Source organism: Carcharodon carcharias, chromosome 20, assembly GCF_017639515.1.
Source record: "Carcharodon carcharias isolate sCarCar2 chromosome 20, sCarCar2.pri, whole genome shotgun sequence".
Lineage (NCBI taxonomy): Eukaryota > Metazoa > Chordata > Chondrichthyes > Lamniformes > Lamnidae > Carcharodon > Carcharodon carcharias.
Window position 1 is genome coordinate 95,922,241 of NC_054486.1, and position 16,166 is coordinate 95,938,406.

The 16,166-nt window shown below is 41.0% G+C and overlaps 1 long non-coding RNA gene across 1 annotated transcript; it reads right to left on the reverse strand.

The window, feature by feature from the left end:
• Nucleotides 1-11,968: 11,968 nt before the first annotated feature.
• On the reverse strand, nucleotides 11,969-15,725 carry LOC121292157. The gene is made up of 2 exons (XR_005946202.1): nucleotides 15,626-15,725; nucleotides 11,969-12,190 (listed from the first exon to the last, which is right to left on the reverse strand). It is a non-coding gene; the product is annotated as an uncharacterized LOC121292157 (long non-coding RNA).
• Nucleotides 15,726-16,166: the final 441 nt, after the last annotated feature.

Here is a 16,166-nt window from a genome sequence, read left to right on the forward strand (position 1 = left end):
GATATATTTTAAAAATAAACTCCTCTCCCCCCTACCCCACCCCCCGACCTTCCTCTCACCAGCCTAGCTTGACCCTCCTGCTCATTGTGTGCCAGCCTTTTCTAAAGAAAGATGTTTAATTTCCCCAAACTTTCTAGCACTGGGATTTGAAAGTTAAGTCGGACTGCCCCTGACTGGCACTCAAAGGTGCTCGCGGTTCGTTTTTTAAAATAAAAATGCTGGGTTTTCCGAATCAAGTGCGTTCTTTATTTCTTATTTTTAAAGAACTGGTATTTTTAAAATAAGGGCTTAACTTAAAAGGGGAGGAGAGAGGGGGGGGGAGCAGTACTGGAAGGTAGTCATTCATCTGCAATTATGCACACACGCACACATCGGTTAACCTGAGAAGCGCAGGGCTGCTAACAGCTACTTAATGCTATGTTCGCAGTCCTTTTTTTTCTTTAAGGAAATACATTGCATTGCATTGCTTACTGGCAAGAGAGAACGCATTGTACAGATAGTGACTCACCCACAATGCATACACACGGGCTAATCTGAGAATTACAGAGTTGGCAACAACTGTTTATTCCAATGTTTGATGTATTTTTGTGATTTTTTTTATTTTAAATAAAAAGACATGGACGAGGACTTGCTTACCCTCCCCTCCCCAACTAAGATCTGCTACTGGTAGTCATTCACTAGTAATATCTAGACATAGCGCACCGGCCACTTACTGCTATGCGTCCGATTCTCTCCCACCCCTTCCCTGCCCTTTTTTTTTAAAAGTACATTTGCAAGGATTTTTTTTTGGACCCTGAAACAATCTACAAAGCGCTCAAACTGTGTAGAAGGATCCGTTTAGCCGCAGTCCCACATAACGCGCACACTTCCATCCAAAGATCTGGGAGCAGCCCTACTCATTCAGCGAGTGTCCGCATGCATATTTCTTTCCCTGAAGAGTTTGATTTTCGATCTTAACAAGAAACGAGAGCAGGATTGAGCTGCCTCCAGTGCACGGGTTAACTTGTGTATTCAGTAAAAACACCACACACGTTATTAATTATGATGGGGAAGGTTGGTGGGGGTGGGGTGGGTGGGGAGAATTGATGCTTTTGGCAAAATATGTAAAATTTGATCATCTCTTCACCGACGGTCTATACATGATCAGCAGCGAAAGAAACGAAGCCACTGACTGCTAATTAAACACAGATACCTCGTCTGTACAAAGCCACACCTCATTATTGATCAGTAATATCTTTAGCTGCAATCCCACTGGCGTTGTGTAAAACAGTTTCCTTTTCTTTTCCCAAAAAATATTTTTTTAAAAATCGCGTACCTTTTTCAAAAGCTAAAATCCTTAACCAAAAAAAAAACCGCTAACGGACATTAAAATCGCCGTGATCTGATTTAGTGGGAAGAGCAGAAAAAGTTCAGGTTATTTTTCCCGCGGATGGAGTTTGACTCTCGATAGCAGAAATTATTTAACAGCATTAAGGGGCACACACACACATACATACATACACACACACACAGATAGAGATGTGCAGCCTTACTGGAAACATGCACTTCGTTGTTAGGTATGAATGATTAACACCAGAGCATATTTGTTAGTTTATTACATAAGTATAATCTCCCTCTCACAAATCAAAAACTAACAGACGCGGGCTAAATTGAGCAGTGCTAAACTGCTAATAGCCACTCATAGCAACATTTTCCAATCATCTTTCTGACTAAATGAATTGTGTTGATTTTAAATAGGGGGCTTCCGTTCGCAAGCTCACACGCAGACTTAGACATTTTGTACTGATATCATTTAACTTTCCGTGTTGTGGCTGGCAGCAGTTATTTTATCACCCCCCCCCCCAACCCCCCAAAAAAAGAATTTATTTGAAAGGTAATTAAGTAGCACGCAGAGGTCGGTGTCTGCCATTTCCATTGCTTCTCCAGTCAATGTGTTTGAAAGGCGCTTTTTTTGTTTCTGCCCCCTTTCCGTCAATGTCATTTTTATCACAAACCAGCTAAAAAGGTTCTGACAATGTGGCGGAGATGCTGGGGGTGGGCGGTGGGCGGTGGGTGGCAGGGGAAAATTTCGCTTCCTTCTTGAGATGGTAGACTGATAGATACCACAGTGTGTTTCATCCATCAGTTCCTCCAAGATTGAACCTGAAATCCATGGCTAGGGGTTGCCAGTACACCACCCTGGCCTGTAAGTCGGTTTACCAACAGGGGTAAGGAGTTGGTGGTGGTGGGGAGGGGTGGGGGGTGGGAGAGGGTGCCAACACCTCCAATTTGCCATCTGGCAAAGTTTGCAACCATGGCTGTCTGGGACAGGGAGAACTCTCAAGTGAATGATTCTTCTGTTGTGGGGGGTGGCGGGTAGGGAAGGGGGGTGGTGATGGAACTTGGAGAGCAGGTTATCTCCAGGTACCTCCACCTGGTTGCATGGCTCCGTGGGTGGATATCTGGAAAACTGACTGCTAGCAGTTTGAGAATGAAATGGGGCACCAGACAAGTGGGTTGCCAATTCTGGTTGGATGTACAGTGTTCCTGGAAGTTTTATCATGATATCCCACCATCAACTGTCCCGTCCAGTCAAACAGCCTCTTCCCCAGCACCTACCATTTCCAATAACGTTATCAAGGATAAATGAAAATGTTTAAAGAAATTGAGAGAAACACACAGTTTTTGTAATGCCTTCGATGATTTTGCTTGCAGCAGTGTCCAAGAGATGACTCTTTAATTTCTGGGTATTTTAGGGCAGCCCTGGTAACCTTAGGGGTGAGGGGAGAGAGGGAAAAGAGAAATAAATAATAACATCTATAATCATTATCTCTAGATAGGAGTCTACGAATTTTCAACTGTGGCTATCAAGTACTTCACTAGCAATAATATTTTCATTTGTGTGTTTTTATTCTTTAATATGCTGTGGATCATTATTGGTCTTATTTTACCACAACAGAGAATTTTATTTGCAATAACTTCTATTATACATTGAATTCAGTGCGCTGCAATTCCATACTGTGCTCTGCTTAGCCAACAGCACCTAATGTACATGCAGCTGGATGTTTTAGAACTAGGGTTGTAAAATAAATTAAGTGCATGGTATATTTGTTTCTCTCCCCACATACAATTAAAAACAGATAGTTTGACATGAGATGGAGTTCCACACACGCATATCCTAGTAGAGTACAGCTAATCTGCATATTGCCAAACTGGGAACAGCTCCTTACATCTGTATTCTTTTGCTAGTGTTGTTTTTGCTTTCAGTTTTCTGAATACTAAAGATTTTCTTTTCCCTCGTCCTTTCTTTTTACAATTAAAAAAGACCACTAAAATTGGCAAGGATGCACATTTTAAGATGCTATGCATCTAACCTGTGCCCTGCAGGACTGGCAACAGCTGTGTATGTTAGCATTTGCTCGTCATGTTTTAAAGCAGCAGTTTTTAACATATGCTGCGACTTGAATGTTTGTTTCTATTCTCCAATTAAAGGAGGTTACTTCTGGCAACAAATCGCATTGTCAGGCATTCAATTCAAATAAAAGTACGTACACATAGATTGACATGTGCAGCACACGATTGGCACCAGCTACTTGCAGCCAAATTTTCCTGGCGTTCATTATAGTATTGCGCCTGCATTAATTGTACAACACATACTGGACGGATGGCTTTCCCTGCTGATCAATTTTCCGTGAGTAGCAATATGTGAAATGCTTTGAATCATTCGTCTGTTAATGGTGTTCGCCATCAGCTACGCACAGAAACCCACAAAGGGTTAAGGTGGTAATACGGCATAATGCATACATTTTTTTTAAATCTTTGAAGATCAGGTTTGGACTATGATCTCCCCCCATTGTCCCGCTGACACGGACTCAAATTTGAAGATTAGTCATCAGCAGAGAAGGAGAAAGGTACATGAATATGCTACAAAATAAAACCTGCAAACTTTTACCAACTTTCCTTTCGATCAACGCTTCATTTTTTTTAATATTCCATTCCACAACTGCTACACAAGAGATTACAGCAATCACCCAGGACTTACACTTTTTAACCTTGCTGTTGAAACTGTTGCAAGATGCATCCAGTGCCTTTTAGAAATACTGCTCGGGGGAGTCTGTGGCAGGTTGGCTAGAGTGATGTTCGATATCATGATATGCTGTAGACAGCTTTATGATGCAGCACTGACAACAGCATCACCATAGCATCAACAGCAACAACCTGGTGACCATTCAAATGCCCGCACAGTGCAAAGCCCCACAATTCAATGGCTGGGCCACACGGTCGTGACATGGTCCACAGGAAACGAATAACCCCTGACTGGTCATCCTCATGATGAGCAGGACCACCATCCATTTCAAATAACAACAGAGTCATTGATTTCCTGATTCTCGGGGTGGGAGGAGGTTTCAAAAGATTATGTCCTAAACTCTTCGAACATCAGTCCTTTTAGTTTATTGGTCAGATAATTGCCTCGCAATCCCTCCCAAATTCTGTCCACATTCTCCTGGTTTTATTAGGGGTTGTTACTTTCAGGAGTTCGGTTACGTGAGCTGGAGAGCAGGCTCACTTGGTACAGCTGGTCCAGGGCTTGTTCACAGTCATAAAGTGCTAAGTCCAAATTTTGTATTCAGACTAATTTGACAAAATTGACTTGAGTAATTTGATTTTCCTCCAGCTTTCTGTTATGCTGCTCATGGAAGGAAGGTATTTAACGTTAAGGTGGAAGGGAGGAAAGTAGACATTGTTTGTCTCAAATTATTGTTTGTTCAAATTCTAAGTTATATTTTCTGCCATCCTATCCTGTAGCATGATCAATTTAGGAATTATGCAGTTGTAAGTACACACACACACACCCCACACACACACACACACACACACCACCAGCCCCCCCCCCCCCCCCCCCCACACACACACACACACACACACCCCTAGAGCTCATATTGTGAGACATTCATTCAAAGACAATAGACACACAGACTAACCTACGCAGTGAAAAATACCTACTTGTAACAACATTGGTAATCATCACTCTAAGTAAATGCAATGAGCTTTTTTAAAAAAACACTAAATAGGAGCTTTTACCGTTAAGAGCTTACATTGTACACTCATTCACTTAATCACAATACAGTAGAATTTTCACAGTTGAAAACTGGCACCAGCTAAACCATTGGATATTTGTTAGTCTATTAGAAGGGAACGATCTTTTAAAAGGAGCATTACTGAAATGATTTTTTATTTTCCTTTCAAGCAGTGACTACAGTTAGCATCCAATCGCAGCAGCTACCCATTCAGTGGAGAAGTCGCTTACTGCAATTTTTAGGAGGGTAATATTTTCAAACTTTATCGCAGAAATGCATTTTATTTTTAAGTTTCCTGATATTGCGCTTTGGCAATGAAAGTATCCAGGTTTCACGAAGCAAAAAAAAATGACACTGTGCAATGATTCGCTCAGTCAGAATATGCACCATTGGTCTAAACGTTGCTGTTCAGAGGCAAGATAGTCTGTAAAGTTGCAACCAATTTCCAGTAGTTTACTGATGAAATTATCTTCCTACCATAACTGTTTGTTTCTAATTTGCAATATGCATGTGTGTATTTAAAGGGGAAGAAGAAAGTGTAGTGGTGGCTGGTGTCACAAGTGCTAGATGGATTATTTGTCAGATGTTCACAGGTTCAAATCTGAGAGCGTCATCTTATAGTCGGATGGTTTGATTGCTGACCACAAAGAGGACCATCCAAAAAGAAACAAACCCTTAATGATTAGTGTTTAAAATAAAACTTCGGACTTTTTGTATTTCTCAATATCAGAATTGAAACAGGATTATAGAAAATCTTTGCAAACCTTACAAACCAGCTTCTTTTTCTATGCTATCACCCTGGAGGTGATGGCAATTATCCACTCTTTATATTCTATAACGTTTCAAAGCTGCAGAATGTTTCAATACAGAAATCATTCTCCATTTAACAGAGTGGATTCCTTCTGCTTTAAAACACAAGGAGACACCTCTCATTGTAAATAGGAACGAACGGGCTGCATTGGCAGAACTCCCTTGATTAAATATTCTCTCTTCCAGTATAATAAACACATAAGCTAATGCCCACATGTTCCATGTAAATCCAGCAGCTATTGACAATCTCAGAAGTTTTTTTTTGGTCTGTGTGATGCTCTTTTTCTGTGCTTCCAGTTCAATTTCAGCAACAAAAGAAGGTAAATGCTGGCAAGCAGCTCACATCGCACATAGTCACCCAGTCAATCATAACACATTGTACTGTACACGCATATACATAGGCTAATTTGTGGCAGTGTGGAACTGGCACTGAGTGCTAAATGTGAATTTTATGAGTAATGTTTTAAAGCTGTAAATACACTGTAGAAATATTCATTTTCGAAGTTTTGGCACAATGCATTGGAATTCTCTCTTTTGCTTTCCTCTTTTTATTTCTGTTGCAATTTTGGGGTTTATATTGGCATCGTTTTCCACCACGCATATTCAGTCACTAAATACTATTTACACAAAAGCCAGTCTGCACGGTTCAGAATGGGCACTAACCATTTTGCAGCGGATTTTGCCGGCAGCGTTTCAGAACTGCAGTTAGTTAACAGAAATCGTCTCTCTTTTTGTTGTTGTTGACGTTTTGGCAGCCACCTTGCCTTCGTTTTTGTTACTGAGTTTGGCTACTAGCAAAATAAATCAAGTGGAGTGGGACTGCTACTGGCAAGAGCCAACATAGCACACATTCATGTGAGTCAGGTACAATGCGCTCATGTAGATTGCCCTGTAGAGCTTAGAATTTACAGCGCCAGTTAATTACAGCCCCAATTGCCAGCAGTGTTTGAGCGCTGTCATGTATTATGCTTTTTTAAAAAAAGAATTCTGACCAAAACATCGCAATTTTTCTCACTCACTTGACTGTCCTTTTGCCTCCTTCTTCACAAAGAGAAGATTTTTTTTCAAAGAAACGCACACATACACACAACCACACACACACACACACAACTTGGAAAAGTCAAGGGAAAGAAAAGATGCATGGAAGGAGAGAACAAAACACAAGAATCGAGAAAGCAGGCAGAAAGAGAGAGAGTGTGGGAGGAGCTGCTAAACTGACACCGTCCTATCAGAATACTGGAAGCCAACAGGAGTGAACTCATGAAATCAATCACCGTCACAGTGGGAGGGAAAGGAGCTTAGATCTGTGACATCAGAATGGAATGGAGTGCTTGTTTACAGAACATACCCTGTTTCTGGGGTCCATCACTCGTCTCAGAGCAGCACATGAACTTCACATGAATCAAACACCTCTCAGCCTAGAAATTCCACTGTAAACTGTTTACTTAGGAACTCGCTCTATCCTCTGTAACCTATGCTCTTTTGTTCTGACTTCTAAAAATGTTACAGGGCAGGTTCCTCCATTTGAAAGCAGCTTCCCATTAAGAGTTAAGTTACCCCAGCTTTTTGTTTGTATGTATGGAGCTGATGGCAATCCCTGCGGAATGCAAAAATCCTCTTGAGAACAATTCCACTTTAAGAGCAATCCTTTCCATTGGAAAATTCTCGATCCTTGAAGGGAATGACTGGATTGTCTTCCTTGGTGAAAGCTCAGTTTCAGCACATGACTGGGATATTACCTGTGATTTTACACTGTGTTTGGACACTTTTGTGCCAAACATTTATGCATTGCCTTCTTTAGCATCACCATTTAAACAGCGACTAAAAGAAAGCCCTCAGAAACTCTGTGATAAGGAGAGAAGAAAAAGAAAATCAGCAGTTCCCGATTCTGGGTCTTAGGTGAAGGTGGGATGGGGTTTGGCTGTGATGCCTCCCAAGGGTGAATAGCTTGTCAACACTGACTCTATCCAGTTTACATATAAAGTCTCATTAGGCAGCATCACGGAACAACATCCTCATTTGACCCAGTAAAGCTCTAGAACAAATATAGCATTAGAGAAATGAATAGAACCACACAATCTTTCAATTTACTGTATTATGTGAGTGCAGTAAAGGAATGAAGCAATTATGATGCAGCCTCTGAAACAAATAAAATTACAACCTTCTTTAAATCGGCAACCTTGTAATACCCTTCTGTCAGTCACATGATGGTGTAATTACATCACAAAGAGTTGTTAATATCATTCTAGGAGTCACATGAGCTCATTAAAGTCCAACAGCGCACACTGAAGAATACTATTAGCCCATAACAACTCAGCTGATGTTGACAGCATACCTGTAATATATATATATTTTTCTAATAAATTAAGAGAAAAACATTTAAAAGATTGTAGCCCAATCTCAGGCTTCTGATCATGTTTATCAATTGCTCAGGTTTCATTGTAATGATTTATGATGTCATCCAAACCTCTTAATTGGGTTACAGCCTGATAACTCACCCCCAGGTACCTATTATTCTGTGCAATATGTTTTGCTGCTGTTCTCTTCCACTGTCCTCATACAATTAATAGGACCCTACACAGCAAAACCATTGCATCATACTCAGAAGTTAGTTTTACACTTCACAGGTCATGTAAAGCCTTGGAGGTGAGGCTTGTGAAGTATTAATGGAACTGTAAAATTCCCTTCTGAGGTGTTGAGACAGAATCTTATTCTTCTTTTCCTTTGTTTTCTTTTTCTCTCTCTCTCCTGCAGTTATTTTTTCCTTCTCTCCCTAAGCCATTGACTCCTCCCCGCATCACTGGGTGAGTGTTGTCACTCTGCAGATCTCCTCCTCAAAGGGCTCTGGCCGTCATTAACTTAGGGTGGAGCCTTGCCATGGCAGCTTGGGTAGCAAATGACAATTAAAATCCTCACCAAGTGCACCACAAGCTTTGGTAAACGGTGATGGTACTAGTTCTCTCACTGCATCTTTTTGTGTTATCTTCAAGCGGATTCTTTCAAAAAAAAACTGCGGATAGATCCACTGCTGTTTAGATACATGACCATGACCAGTTCTTTCCCAGTGCGATATTTGTTGTAAGGTGAGCCATCCAATCAATGGCTTTAAATCTTCATTATGCAACATAACCAGCATTGTACAGGCACAACTGCACAGGTTCTAGATAGTGCAGGCGACTCAGTAATTAAACAATCACATCATTATGTATTAAAATAAAGTACAGGTCTAACAAAATCAAATTTATATAGACAGGGGCTTCCCAGATACTCACAGGGTAAGTGTGGTACTGAGACTTTTAAACCAGAAGGTCCTAGCTTCAATCCCTAGACCCTTTCAATACTATGCCATGCACTTTGGGAATTATAATTGGTGCTAATATTCCGACACTATAATATTTCCAGATTAAAGAGAGGAAACATTAGGCAAGGTTTCTTTCCTGTGAGCTATCCAGTAGCCCCTGCTGGAAAGCGTAGCTGTTAGATATGGTTAAACACAGCTACGATTAAATGTTTAAATAGTCACCAGTGTTCACCCTCGAATATCAACATATGAAGAGTGGTCACTTTGGTGAATGAAGCATGAGAATTCTGTGCAATAATCCAGGGTCCTTTTCAGGAGTGGAAAGGGATACATGGAAAACAATAAACACATCAGACATTTTCCCATCTTTTCTAACTTTGTACTATGTTGCAGTGAGGCAGTCTCAAGTGTCCTTATGTAAAAGCCTCCTCAAAGCCTTTTTGACAAAGCTTTTATTTACCTCTTCTAATTTCCTACCACTGCTCAATCTGTTCTCTCATATGTGAAGCACCTTGGAATGTTTTATTATGTTAAAGGTTGTTATACAAATGAAAATTCTCATTATTTATATGGTGCCTTTGTGAAAGTTGCTAGATGTTTTACAAAGAAGAAGGTGCTGCCATGCATTTGGGAAAAGACTGAAAGCTCTCCAGAGGATTTCTAAAGGCAGGGAGACTGACAGGGGTAGGCAGGTTGGCGGGGGGGGCAGGTTTCAGGAAGCGGCTCAGGAGTATCAGAATGGGACAGCTGAAAGGTTGTGCCACAAGTGATGAAGAGAGGGGAAGAGAGGCTAGAATCAGAGGACCAAAAGATGTGAGCTGGGACACAGGGCTAGAGGAGATTTCAAGGGTAAAGCATCAGCTCATGAGGGAAGATGGGGATGCAGACGATGGGTGAGTGGGATCTGATACAGGACAGGAACCTGGGCAGCAGCAGAGTTTGGGTAAGTTGGTTGACAAGGGGAATGCTGGAGATGTTAAAACTTGGGGTGACGAAAGTGCAGTAAGAGTATCAGCAACCGTGGGAATGAGACAAGAACAGAGGCAGCAACGCTACAGAGATGGAAGCAAATGGTCTTGATGTGTCAGAATTCTGTGATTCTGTGATAAATAGGACACAAAGTTTCTGGCTCAGCTCAGGCTCAAAAAGATTACCAAGATGGTAAACCAATCTGAAAAATGATAAGAGACACTGTCCATATTGATATGACTGATAAGCAAATAGTTTAGTCTTCAACCCTCATCCCCTCCCCCCCAGCTATAATAAGACAAGTCTGGGTTCCTTTTTGGACACTAAGTTTTTTAAATGACAGGCGCATTTTTTGGTAAAACTGTACAGTGTACTTGATATACTTCGCAAAAGATCATTTCTTTGCCTGGGAAAGTAAAATATTAGAAGGTTGCTCATGCCCCTATATCCCAAACCAGTTGTACAGTGCGAAGAATACAAAATGGCCAGTATAGCAACATCTGAATGGCTGAACAGGGAGATTTGATTATCCTTTAATTCTGCAACATGCTTCACTCCAAATATATATATAAACCCTCGTGCATTTGGGCAGGTGGTGTGCAAAAGCTGTGTTGAAGCTCCTCTGTTGCCAATTTTCAATCTCGCATTTTAATATAATGAGATCATCCCTGAGCGTCAAATTCATCAAGTCAGTCCCTTCACAGACTCAGCCCTTTTCCTGGGCATCATGGCAAGGGGCTGGATGGAGAAGTGTTTATGATTTTAATAAAATCAGTTCTGAAAACTGCCCAAGCTCTTCACATTGCCATGTATCACCCTCCAAAAATTGTCAATGGGCCAAACACCTGCAGTGGATAATTAAGAGGCCTGTGATTCATAAAGAATTATATACAGCCCTTAAGGTTAAGAAAGATCAAATCTGACCTCAGGTTGAGCAGCAGGGAAGAGGAGTCTATGATTGAGTTCAGTGCTCTTGGGCTAAGAAGGAGAAAAGTGAACTGGGAAATCTGATCCTAGTTCTTTTCCAGTGGTGTCTGCTGCAAGGAGCACTTGTGGACATTCAGCGAGGACAGAATTGATTTTCAATATCATTGACCCTCCTCTCTCCAAGGTATGAATCACCTGCCAACATTCACCACATATCTAAACTCAGGCAAGAAAAATGGTCACTTTGACTAGGTAGCAGAGGGTGGATGGCTTCTATGGTGCCCCTTCAAGAGAGCAGAAGAGAAATGGCATTGTTAGTAAACATTGTTCAGCACAGTTTTGAATTCTGAGAAACTTCTATCTTTCCCTTTGGTTCATTCCTGCACATGCATAGTCAATAGTCTGCATCAGCATCTCTAGCAGATTAGTGCTAATGATGCTGAATTGTTGGCTCACAGCGCCCCCTTTTGGTTCCTCTTTGCCACACTATTAGCTTTCAGCTCCGGATCAGTGACATTTTCCCCAAGGTGTCCTTCTCTGGATCCTTTCCACAGGCCCCTATTCCTATTGATCCTCCCCCACCCAAACATGCTGTGTTCTCCTCAACTGATGAATAGACTCAGCTGCTGGTAACATACACAAAGAGTAGTGACAGCTGTCACCTGGACACCATGTCAGGTAACCTGCAGGCAGTTTGTTAAGAGGGAGCCTCCATGACAATGCGTTTCGAGTGTCGCTGTCTGAGGATAAGGATAAACTCTAGGGATACAATAAAAGAAGGGTCCCTTCAGAAACGGCATTGCCTGTTACAGTTTTCAAAACTTGCAGTTCATTCCTCCTAAGTACAAAAGTTGTTTGCTGTAAAAACGTGAATACGGAGCAAAAGGGAAACACAGAGTCCAAGAATGTTTACACATATATTTTCATTTTCAGCTTAGTTTGTTAACTTTCCTCTTCCATTTTTACATTGTTTAGTAGATTTAAACAAGCTGCTCTCACATTGCTGCCAATGCACATTACGGTGAGATGCGAGGTGCAGGAATAACCTTAAGTTGCTTCATCTTACTTCTTTCATTCAAGCCTCCTTCTCCAGTGGGTCCAGGCAGCTGAGGTAAAAGCAGACAGGCTGTGAAATCAGAACGGGGAACAGTGTTCAAGGTCTCCGTGGTGCGACATACAGGTGTTGCGACAGGTAATTTTGACTAATCTCAACCTCTCAGAGCTCAAAAATATGGATTAGCTTCGTGTGAAAATTAAACAAGTTATTGAATGCACATCGAGTGCTACCAATAAAAATGACCCTTGCGAAAACTATAAGGTATTGCTTTGTTTCAAAGATACAATTGTACAAAGAAATTCAATTGTATCATTGGAATAAAGTATTAAGAAAACATGGTGCAAGGGCACAACAGATTGGTATACCAATGCACTATGGCACCCCCAACTACTACCCCTCTGATACCAGCTAGCTCAGTACACGGTAGAATTGAACCTGGAACCTGCCTGTCTGTATGGTTTAACAACTCACCAGATAAACTTGTTGACCCTCAAAGTTTTAGAAATGTATGGGTTTTTTAAAAATTTGTTCTTTCATGGGACATGGATACCACTGGCAAGGCCAGCATTTGTTGCCCTTTCCTAACTGCCCTTGAACTGAGCAGCATGCTAGGCCATTTCAGAAGGCTGTTAAAAGTCAACCACATTGCTTTTGGTCTGGTCTGAAGTCACATGTGGCTAAACCAGGTAAGGATGGCAGATTTCCTTCCGTAAAGGGGCATTAGTGAACCAGATGGGCTTTTATGACCATCAACAGTAGTTGTTGACTATAGACTAGCTTTCAAATCCAGATTTTCTTTTTATTAATTAAATTTAAATTCCACCAGTTGCCATGGTGTGATTTGAACCTGCATACACAGATCATTAGCCTGGGTCTCAGGATTAATAGCCCAATTACTACACCAGATATTATATCTTAATATATTTATCTCTCAGTCTTACATATGCAAATGGTTTAAAAGCACATGGGTTAATTTTGGTCAAGTTTAAAAATGAATTACCAGGCCACAGAAATGTCAGTGCAGATCTATAATACAGGTATTCTGCTGGTAGGAACTCTTATTAAATACTTGGCTTCTATAGCAATAATGCAACATATGTTTAAATGCAATGGGAAGATTTATTTGTAGTTTATAGCATTGATTCTCATTATAACAAATTCTGATATTACAAAGCTCCTGTTTCAACAATTTTCATTCCTTGCTCCTACTTGAAGCCCCATATACAGCTCAGAGACTGATAAACTCAGTATTAGAGTTAATTTCTCAGCCCACTGGAGTTTCTAGTTAACAAGTTTTATTGAAGCTTTGTGCGCAAATCCGTGGTCTCACCCATCCCCATCTCTGTAATTTTGTCCAGCCCAGAACTCTCTGAGATATCTGCACTCATCCAATTTTAGCCTCTTGTGCATTCCCAATTACTGTCACCTTGCCCCTTGGCAGTCATACTTCCAGCTGCCAAAGCCCTAAGCCCTGGAATCTTCTCCCTAAGCCTTTCTATCTCATTCTCTTTTACTGCATGGGGGAAGGAGTATAAAACTAGGGAAGTCTTGCTATAACTGTACAGGGCATTGGTGAGACGGCACCTAGAGTACTGTTTTTGGTCCCCTTACTTAAGGAAGGATATACTTGCATTGGAAGGACATTCATAGATGGTCCACCAGGCTTATTCCTTAGTTGAAGGGATTGTCTTAGGAGGAAAGGTTGAGCAGGTTGGGCCTATACTCGTTGGTGTTTAGAAGAATGAGAGGCGATCTGATTGGAACATATAAGATTCTGAGGGAGCTTGACAGGGTAGATGCCAAGAGGATATTTGCCCTCATGGGGCAATATAGAACTCGGGGCCACAGTTTCAAAATTAGGTGTCCCCTATTTAAGGCAGAGATGAGGAGAAATTTCTTCTTTCAGAGGATCGTTAGTCTTTGGGATTCATTTCAACGGGGAGCAGTGGAGGCCGGGTCGTTGAATATATTCAAGACTGAGTTGGACAGATTTTTGACTGACAAGGGAGTCAAGGATTATGGGGTCAGGCAGGAAATTGGAGTTAAGACCACAATCAGAACAGCTGTGGTTTTATTGAAAGGCGGAGCAGCCTCAAGGGGCCAAATGGCCCACTCCTACTCCTATTTCCTATGATTTTATGATCTCCTTCAAATCCCACCATGGCAGATGGTGAAATTTTAAATCAATAAACATCTGGAATTTATAAAGTCTAATGATGACCATGAAACTATTGCCAATTGTCATAAAAACCCATCTGGTTCACTAATGTCCTTTAGGGAAGGAAACCTGCTGTCCTTACCTGGTCTGGCCTATATGTGACTCCAGGTCCATAGCAATGTGGTTACTCTTAAATGCCCTCCGAACACGGGCAATTAGAGATGGGCAATAAATGCTGGCCTGGCCAGCAACACCCACATCCCATGAATGAATTTTAAAAAGCACTCCTTAAAGTCCACCTTTTTGACCAAAGTTTTTGGTCACTTTTCCAAATAGTTCTTCTTGAGGCTCAATATCAAATTTCATTTGATAATGCCCCTGTAAAATGTTTTGGAATGTGTTACTACTTTAAAGGCACTATACAAATACAAGTTTTTATTGCTGTTGTTGTTCAAGGGCCTAGCTACAACATTCTCTGATAATGTTCCAAATTCCTCTCTTTCATCAATAAATATCTTTTCTGACCTCTTTTCGCTGCATTGCTTACCTTGACCTCAGATGCACAATTCAAGGAATCATAAACCCTTGGTTTCTAAATCTATTGGCAGATGCCATCTCTAATCTCCCCTTGATACAATCCTTTCAATTCCCAGTCCCCAATCCTCCAGTGCTCCTCTTGGATGAGACTCACCTTTCCTGCATTTTGCTGTTGTTTTTCCCACCTTTCCCCTCAGCACACTCATCTTGTCCAGTAAGCTCAGCATATAACTCCTGAAACATTTCTTTGTAATACAGAGTTTTGACCTATAAGGAAGTCAAGGGATATGGGGGATTGTGGTGGGCAGGGGGAACGGGGTGGGGGTGTTGGGTAGGCTGCAGGCAGGAAGTGAAGTTAAAAACCACAATCACATCAGCCCTGATCTTACTGAATGGCGGAACAGGCTTGAGGGGCCAAATGGCCTATTCCTGTCTCTATTTTTTTAATGTTCTTATGTTCTCTTATCCCAGCTACTGACCAACTAACTGAATCCTGAATTGAAAAAGGCACAGGAAAGGGTTTTAGGCAAGCCTATCTCTCAGTCCTTTGGCAATGTCCTTATCTACCTTCTAAACACACTGAACTGACTCCTCTTCAAAACCACAGCATTCATCCCCCCTCCATTCTATCCAACTACTGTCCCACCTCCAACATCTCCAACATTTCCTTCCTTCCAAAGTCCTGGAGCTGTTTTCCCATTGTGAAGGAATAAGGGTCAAATAATATGGAATTAATACAGGAATATTTGGTTAAAAGTTACTTTGGGTTAATGCACAGTAAAACATATTTTAACAGGAGTCAAACTCACTTGCAAAACAGCATGGTTAACTCCCTTCATGGCAATGTGAATTCACCGATAAGAAATACACACACCTAAAAAATGGTTTCTATGCTTCGTGCTATTACACTAGCACGTATGCATATAATGCTTCCCCTGATAATTAAAACCACAATCAGATAAAAGACTACTAGGCCTCAAGTCTTATTATCTTGCTGGACACTGTACCTTGACTAAGCAAAATTGACCAACATGACTGATACTTAAGGTCCAGTTTTCAGGAATAAATTCAAAATAACATTTCTTAGAAATTGAACAGTCAGCTCATTATAATAGGTGGTCCTTTCACCAAATACAGGATATTAATTAGTGGTGGTCTATTATTGACCAAATGACCATCTTCTACATAATTATACAACGTCAAAATTCACTGTAAATATCTCAACCCAAATTCAAATAATTTCAGCTTCGTTAAACTAGTTAGTTTGGCTTCAGATCTGCTCTGAGCCTAATGAGTTTCACACACTTGAGGATTAAGGTCATCTTACTTCAATATTTGATAGACATCCTT